The sequence below is a fragment of the Pygoscelis adeliae genome, unplaced genomic scaffold, assembly GCF_000699105.1.
Source record: "Pygoscelis adeliae isolate BGI_AS28 unplaced genomic scaffold, ASM69910v1 Scaffold402, whole genome shotgun sequence".
Classification (NCBI taxonomy): domain Eukaryota; kingdom Metazoa; phylum Chordata; class Aves; order Sphenisciformes; family Spheniscidae; genus Pygoscelis; species Pygoscelis adeliae.
The window spans coordinates 7046169-7055621 of NW_008824411.1; the positions used below are offsets into that span (position 1 = coordinate 7046169).

Here is a 9453-nt window from a genome sequence, read left to right on the forward strand (position 1 = left end):
GCCCCACCTCCTGAATGAAGGTTGTACTTCATCACATGGAAAGAGAAATAAGAGGAAACTTTCCAATCTGTTTTAATGTGTATTCATATTTATCAAGAAAGACCTAAGTTAAGTCTTTTGAGTATTTTAATCAACCAAGAAAGGTTTCTGCCAGGAGATTAAGCTTCATAATAAAATGACTGTTTATGCTCCTTTTATTGAGCCTCCAGTTTTAATAGTCTTATTTCCAGAATTTTACTAAGCAGTAACAATTACCTTCTCATTAAAACTGCACAAAAACCTTCAGAACATCTGATATAACCAAAAACACAAGACAGAAATTAAAACAGAACTGAGCAATTACATCCCGTTAAAGGAATGGTGATAAAGTGCACTTTTAAAGTCTTGTATTATTAGATAAGATTTTCCTTCCCTTTAAAATCGCATGTAGATGGAGTGATGGGGAATTTCGGAGGCAGTGCAGGTGGCCCTTTATGTCCTAGCTCAGACATGCACCCGATGCCCCTGCCCTTGCCCTGGTACTGCTGCTCATCCAAGCCCACAGTGAACCAGTTCAGGAATTTAATCTGGTATTTAGAGAACTACTCAGCATTAGAACTAAAAAGCATTAAAAACCTAATTGATCAATGAACTAGTTTCTTGTGGTTTAGTCCTCTGAAACAGCTCATCACAGGTAGAGAGGAGGCAGTGAGAAGGAGATTACCCCTCTGGCAGCAGCTACCTCTTAGACTGATTTAACTGAAATATCAAATCACCCCCCCTTAAACTCACATCTATCTTGTGATGAGAGATGACTAAAAACATTACCCCACAGCTCAGCTGACAAGGAGACGCTGGTAAAGCCAACACAACTCACTTGAGTTGAAATCACATGCCCGTACCCTTGATATGAACACAGCAAACGTCTCAATTATTAGTTAAACAGATTGAACATGTTCAAGCTTTGGTCTTTTTCTCAACAGCACCTAACCTCCTGCCAACGCTCCAGCAGCACGTGTGCCTCTAGTCTTCCCTTCTTCTCAAACTCCATAATGATGCATTTATGGGGAAAAGCCTTCCTTACCTTGGATACAAACTGGCTAGTTCAACGTACCCCAGCATAACTGATGTTAAAACATTTTTGAGATATTTTAGTATAGTTTTAACTATTTTGAATAGGAATAAAAATAGTTATTTTAGTGTAAAAAGGTAAAATCCTTAAAAGAGGAAATAAGTTGGAAAACAAAATAACAATAAGAATTCACTGCAATGTGGTGTTACACAAGCAACTGCAGCAACATTTTGCTATGCAGGCTGTACTGGGACCTTTGAAATAGGCAATGCCTTGATCAAAGTACTCTTGGGCACGATGGCTGGTCACTGTCCCCTCCATGTGTGTCCTTACAGGGAGGTCTTCTGCTGGGTCTGATGAGCCTTCCCAAGACACCTGTGCTCACAGGTCTTATCTGTACCAAAGATGCTCTGCACATCACTGGCTATGCAACGGGTCCAAGTTTCTATACATTCCCCTGTGGACATTTTCCTCTGTCCACAGCCCCCACGGTGCAGACGACATTCGGTATGACGGTGATGTACAAACTAGAAAGAAAATCTCCCCAGAAAAGAACTGAAAAGGTTGAACAAGGTTCATGCATGCATGCCATGGCAGACTTAACCTGTCACCCACTCATCTGAAGAAAAAGATAAACGCAGGGCAGAATCATCTTGAAATGTAATTTAAGTCTTGTTCTTTCAGTGCTTTCTCCCCCGCTTTCTTTCTCCCTCCCTCCCTCCACCAAATATCAGTTTCTACAGTGTGTATGTATATATACTTTTTATTTTTCTTTTTAAATTGCTGGCAAAAATTAGGTTGTGCATGAGCAAATCCTACAAGAAAAGTGCTAATTTATGCTGAAATAAGAGGCCCAGAAACTATCAACGTTTTCACAGTGATAAAGCCATCACTGAAAATGCAGCCTGACAAGCACATCACCTGTGCTGCACCGCCAGCCAGTGCACCCTTACCACACTCGCCCGAATCGAGGCTCATGTAACCTAAACAGTTCTGCTCTTCATCAGGATTTGCAGGTGGCCACCAGCAGGATACATACTCCAGGAGCTTTAGGAAATGCCATCTTTCAGCATTAAAACCATATGGCCCAAGAGCAAGCCCAGCAGTCCAATAGCCTGCCCCCCAAGAAAGGCTGCTGGCTTATGGGAGTGCTTAAATAGCTGCAGAAACTGGATCCACATCAATTCTTCTGGATTGATAAGTAACACAGAAATAGAGGCATCAAATTAGTTTTTACAAAACCTCACTTTGGACTCAAACACTTCTTTGAGAGCCAGTCCTTGCACCCAGCAATCTCAGCTGCTCTGGTGCAATTGTGCAATCTAACAGCCATGTGCTGGAAAAGGTTATTCTCAACCCTCCTCAGTTCCCTGATGGACTCTGTCAGGCAGCTGTGAAAACAGCAGCGGGAGTATGAACGAGGAGCCAAGATAAGGCTTAAAACAAGCAGCGAGGTCAGTTTAAGGCAGAACAGGGAGAAAGGTAAACTCCAACTACAGAGGTAGTACTTAGAGGGCCTCAAAATATTTCTTTTGAAGAACCAAGCTATTTAAACCCAGAGTTATTTCATCCTGCTGCAGATAATTCAGTATGTACTTTGGCAAAACAGAGTCAACACTGTTTTGAACAGGGGAATCTTCTCCATACTACATAGAAGGCACACACCTCTTCTCTGCGTTACCTAAGCAAACATCATCCACACTCACAGGGCTTCAACCTTTTTCAATAAATCCTCCATATGCCCAGTATTTCTGTCAGGAAACTCCTCTGCTTTCTCCTTGTTCTCCTTTGCTGCTGCACATGGAGGTGGTAACCTCAGAGCCCGAACCACCTCAAAGCTTACAGGAACATTTTGCTCAGTTACTGACATCTGTTCTCTGCCTCATCCAGCACCACAGAAATTGCCATTCTACATTTAGCTGTCAGTCCATCCAACAAAGCATCCCACTTTGGTAGTTATCAGTATTGGACAAAGCACTTTACTACCTGCTATGACTTTGCACAGTAAGGGAGAAAAAGCTTTGCAGTCATTTGTTTTCCATTGCTGCTGACAAAATTGTGAGAATCTCAAGATGGAGCTACTACCTCCTCCCGTAGGTTGCCAGCAGTGATACTGAAAATCTTTAGGGAAATGGTGTAATTAAGAGCATTATAACTTTTTAAAAATACAAGGAGTAGCAGAGCGTGCTTTCTGATCCTAACGCTCCTGGGACAGGACACAATTTAGACAGGGAAAGCCTGCCCCTGCGCAGCACACCGGTGTCCCAGGAGGGCTCTGCTTGCTTGTGTTTGTCTGGGGGGAGGCAGAAAAAGGAATTACAGCTAATTGAAAACATTTTGCATAATTGGACCTGATAAGAGACCTATCCCCATCACTCCAGGAAACTATTTGCATCCTTATAACAATTACAGCACATACAAAATTCAGAAGTTAAGTAAAGAAGTAGAAACACTAATACTGGTGGTAAAAAAAAAGGTGAATAAATGGACCACCAACAATGCTACTTTTAAAGTTCTTTACAGACACATCAGAGCATTTTTGTTGGGGATGTCGGGGGGGGGGGGGGGGGAGGAGAGAAACAACAAAAGGAAGATTAACAAAACTGTGTCTTGGGAAAGACTTCAATTAATATTAAGAGCAACCAGAAAGACAAAAGAAATGATGCAGAACCAACTACAGGCTCCCCATATGGAGGAGAGCGAATGCACAGTACAAAGACAAGCCTACTTTAAACATGCTATCGATGGCTTAATTTCTCCCCAGGGGGTTAACACTACTCAAATTCATTTTTCCTTTTTTATTTTACCAGCTATTAAAAGCAAACAGTTAGCAAGAAGATAATAAGCAAGCAATTATCAGATGAAGAAAAACATGTTTCTAAGGTATCTCAGAGAAATGACATGGGGCTTGAGAGTGGCTCTGTGCAAGATTTTACCAGGGGACCTTTACAGTCAGACCATGTTCAGCTCTTTGACTTCCTAGGAAGGAGGAAACGTAACAGCTTTTTAATTCTCACCAGTGTTTACATCAGTGTCTTCCTAAACGTTTTGCACAATTTAAAACAACATTTTTCTTTTTAAATGATACACGCCTAGTTCAAACACCAGTAAATGAGCATTAAGGTAGCTGCTTATCTACTCAAGGCAGTAATTCTTCTGTTTTAATTCTTACATTATTATAGCAACAGATGTTGTAGGATCCTCACAGCATTACAAAGTCTACCCAAGGTTATATTCCTCACACATGAGCACAGGCAGCCAGCTGAGCCCCACCCTGCTACTCATTAAAAAATATGTATTGAAGCATGCCCGGAGACACTGCGGGAAATTCAAGATAAGCAGAAGTTCTCCAGTGCAGGTCTCCACAAGTCAGAGTTGGTTTCTTTCAAAAACACTTTCAAGTAGCATCTCTTGCCTTCCCTTATTCTCAATCCTGCGCTTAAAGGGCTTGTTTAAATCCAATTCAAGTAAAAGCAGCATTCCTCAGACACCACTTTGCAATTGGAAGTTTTGCTATGATTTAAGTACATGGAAGGAATAACCTACAGTTCAAATGTCCTTCCTTCAAGGGGATAGAAGATGGTCTTTCAAAGGGATTCATTTGAAAGCCTATGCCCACTTCAACTCTTCAGAGCTACTGTGTTCAAGGGGTAATTTTAGTTTAAGATTAAAATGCAACAGAGACCAGGACTGCACTTGGTTTTTTGTCTGTCTTCCAAGCTAATCTCTCTCTTTTTGCACAGCACAAGTCCCTAGCCAGAAACCACAAGGGCTGGGTATCTCCACTTGGAGCAACCCTGCCAGACTGGAACTGGAATCCTTTTCAAAAGGATTTTTACACCCCAAATGAGAAGAAAGATTTAAAGGCATGTGATTCCCCCCGACATTTCCCCCAGGCTCAATGCACAGCACTGCTGGCACTTGGTAAATAAAACGGCAAAAGGAACTATTCAGTATTTTCTGTTGCTTACGGAACAAAACCTGGTGGGAAGGGAATACACAAACTGCAGAAGTAACTGCCAACAGAAAGGTTTTGCATCCAAACACAAATTCTAAGTGTGCTGAGGGTAAAAAAAACAAACAAAACAACAAAAAAAAAACACCAAAAACCAAATAGCCCAACTTCCTAAACCACCTCGTATTTACATTTCAAAGAACGCATTACACAGCCACCAGAATTAATTCTATTTTACCCCTATTTGTGACAGTGGCAAAACCCCTGAATTGTAAGTTCCAGTTGCAGTATCAGCTGTGCAAATGGACAGAACAGTATTTTCCATAAACTTGAATAAATTGTCAATGGATATCTTCCCTAAGAAACCTGCTTTACCTTCAAGTTGGCACACTCACCAGTGATACAAGGCAGATGCACACTAAAACACCCTGCAACAGAGGTTATAAACCAGCCAAAGTAGCCAAGTTACAGCACAAGTTCAGGATTAGGATGACCAACCTCAGCTTTACTCTGTGGTATCCCAAACAACAAAAAACAACTAAATTAGAACATTTTAGTGTGTCGCTGTTCTAGATTAAAAGCTGGACTCGCTTTTAGAGATGCTGGGGAGAGGGGAGAGTTACACAGTACATTTCAGCTATCAGGGACCCATTTCCCTCTCCATCCTACCTTTACATTTGCCAACATACTTGCATCACCTTACACACCAGCACTTTCTCTGTTAAGGGTAAATGAATTTAAGCATGCTTTGCTGTAAAAAAACCCTGCCAGTCCCTTGCCTGACCCTGCTGTACAGAGCAACTTTGCCAAGCAGCAGTTAACAAGATACTGCCCACTTTGAAGCTATGGTTGACTTGAAACCCTGTTCTTTGCAAAACCTGTTAAAGACAAGACTGCTCCTTATTTAAAGTATGGGTGATACAACTGGAATAGAGAGGCAAGCACTCAAAACAGCAGTAGCAGCAAGCAGGGAGGGACTCGGAGCTTTATCCACCAAGTGTTTGAAAACTTCTGCTGTGCTCCAGGAAATCTGGACCCAATGATGCTCGTTCAAGCCACACTGCCCATAAGGCACTCTCCTAACAGCAGCAAAACCCAAACCTCATTATTCTCGCTCCCCTAACTGTGATTTTAGCTTTGTGGTCATGTCCTCACAGAAAAATTTTAACACAACAGATGACCGTAGCGTCCAGAAACACTGCTCATGTAGCCGGCATGCCGCTAATCAAAGCCAGAGCAGATGGAATGCAAATCTCCCAGTGAGGGGAGACCAGGAGGCTGTCACCATCCTGCTCCGAAAACGTAAATGAGCTATTATCAATTAGGAGCTAAATTCAGACAGAATTTTGGTGAAAGGCAACACTTCAAGGTGTTTACGGGGAAATCAATCTGCTCCATTTAAAAAAAAACCACCACGTATTGCAAGGTTATTCTGTGCTGTTATATCTGTCAGCAATGCATCGGCACAAGTTGTTGTTGTCGTCCTGATTTTATTTCCTGCAAGGATTTTAATTTAAGCTTTAGGCAAATTAATCCATTAACTACAAGTAGAGTGAGGATGACCTTAAGTAATATTATTTTCTTCTCACCAGAAGAGAAGTATTTTTTTTTGGCAAATATTTTGGAGGATGGAATCAGTTCCTCTTCAACAGCAGAAGACAGGGGGAGTGGAAAAAGCATGACTCGAGTCACATGGAAATGAAGTTCTGCTACAGCCATGCTGGTCCATACCAGCGAGCCACAAGGAACCAACTTCAATAGGTTTGGGGGTTTCTTTTAAGCATATTCACACATGAGAAGCATTGAAGCTGCCCCAGTTCATTCACTCAATTGATTCACCAACTGTTCTGAAACATGAATAAATATGTAAGTGGCTACTCCACTCTAATTAGTGACATTCAGTGAATCTAACCAGAGAGCCTAGACCTCCAGCCCCTCCATTTAGCTCTCAGTGCCTCTCCCTTGGGAACTGAATAGCAATCAGGTATGTAATGCAGGGATGGTTGCTTTTTTTCTTCCTATTTAAGGTGGAAAATAAGGGGGGGGAGGCAGAGAGAGAGGATGAAAAAAGAATTAAATCTTAAACCCTGGCAAATGGTCTAAACATGCTTAAAGAACTGCTTTAAGAAAAAAAAAAGATTTGAAAATAGGGAGAAGGAATAAAGGAAAAATAAAACTGACTGCAATTGCAGAAAACACGAAGCAGATGATGCATTTCTTATGTGATAGCTTAAACAAGTCCCAAGGCACACCTCTTAAGTCCATCAAACACCAGATTTACATAAAATCATTAATTCATTACAGTCATGAAAGAAAAGAGGGATGGGTTAGGAGGAACAGGATGGAATGAATGAAGCGAAAATTTAAGCCAGAGACACAAGCAAAGTGTCCATATCCACGCACATAGAGCTTCCTGAAGGAGAGATACAGAACTAGCCTCAAAGAAATTTCTCAAACTGAAAAACCTTAAAGTTTGCCAACACTAAAACACTATGGCTTTGAATATACAGAAGAACGTACACGATAGTAATACCACTTGTACGCCCACACTGCGGCAATACAAAGGGAAGCTGCTGATGCTGCACTCGTTCCTACCCCTGACAAGAGCTATTTGCTTCTGGTTTGGTTTCCATCACCTCGAATTAGAAACACAGCCTCTATTCCCACTAAACCTGCCCGAGGACCGCCAGGTCTCAGCCACCTCTTTGACCCACTGGAGTCAACTCAGCTTTTCATAAAGCTTCTCTTGCTGTAGTCCTGAAATAATGGTAACTTTTAACCAAAAAGTAATCCAAAAGATTAAAGCAAACTCACATATATGAACTAATTTTCGGGTTTCTTTGCTGTTTTATCACTTGATTCACACGCACACCCTGAAACTGCAATTCTGTAGCTATCAATCTGCCTTAGGAGAGTGTTATCACGGCAATCCCACAACACAACACAACTGGTCTTACAGACAGCTGCACTATTTTTAAAGCAGAACATGGATGTATTTTCCTCTCTTGCCAAACAAGCATATGAAACGTGCCATGTGGCAGGTAGCATGCAGATGACAAAACAGTCAGAATTCAGCAGAAATACAAGATGAGGTTGCCAGAAGGATGCCAACAACTCTTTGTCAAAAAATATACTGATACCTGCTGCAACAAAAGCTTTGGTGTATCTTTGCTCTCCAGAGCTGATAACTTTCACAACTGTTGTAATCTCTAACTCAGCTCAGTAAAGGAGAAATGCATTTAAGACTAAAGGAGGATCCCGGGTCTCAGATGCAAACATACCCAAGTACCTGTTGATGTGTCTGCTGTAACCTTCCAGATGCAGAAAAAAGTCACCACGAATTTTGAGACTATTAGAAGAGGAACTACTGGCACAAAGGAAAGAGCCTGCACCGGAGGCAAAAGACAGCACATTTTCTGTAACGGATAGAATCAGACAGCACATTTTCTGTAACGGATAGACTCAGACAGCACACCCAGTTCATTCTGGGGAAAGAGTCAAACTTTGGAGTTTACCTAAGAAGCATTTACAGGCTGTCACACACACCTAACGCTGAACAGCAGACGTGAGTATGAAAAAAAACCCTCTAGGATGGAATTAAAGTCTTCATACCAAGGAGGGGTCTAAATAACGTTTCAAATTTGCGGCCAGGACCGAGCTGAGCATCTGCTACAATCGCCCTATCATCTGAAAGGTCCATTTGGTGCTAATATACTAAACAGCCAAAAAGCACAGATATTCACGAGACCTATAGGCTTTGTATTGCATGACTGCAAGAGACCATAAGAACACAAGGTATCAAAGGCAGTGAGGACAAAAGGTACACAACAAAATGTAAACATATTTAAAGGGAGCTGTAATAATTTATTGAAAAAAATAGCCTTCCCTTTCTAAGGGCTGCATGGGTACCTGTCCTTAAAATCAAGATAAGCCACACCTAACCCACAAGCCGAGTCCGCTGTTGGCAGCGTTTGAGCAGCCCTGGCACTGCGGCCATCGAGCACACCACTCAGCTGACAGTATCAATTACACTGGATTGTTTTGAGGGACAGGAGAACACCCACAAGGCACAAAATACAACTACACACAGGCAGCCTCTATACAAAAAGTCACTGATCATTGAATCAATCTTGCTTTTTAAGAACAAGCTTGAAAAGACCAATCTGAGTGGCTGCTGCTGAACTAATAGATATATTTGCTTTTGTGTTTATTGTACAAGAGCAAATCTAGGAAATTTATAGCAAGTAACATTTTATGAGAAAGTATCTTTGCAGCTAACTTTAAATAATTTTATCATTTTAATTTCAAAATGCAAAAGCAAACACAAGGATTCACTAACCTGGCATGCCTTATTAGCATGTTGTTTAATACTAAAGAAATGATCTGTGAATTATTCTTTGGATACCCATAGACTATGTATCTCTCCTCATGAGCAGATTCATTAGCA

The 9453-nt window shown here is 41.4% G+C and overlaps 1 protein-coding gene across 1 annotated transcript in view; it reads right to left on the reverse strand.

Moving 5' to 3' along the window:
- The window catches only part of XPR1 (xenotropic and polytropic retrovirus receptor 1), a 102765-nt gene that overhangs the window by 45878 nt on the left and 47434 nt on the right, over positions 1–9453 (reverse strand). The window lies entirely within an intron of this gene.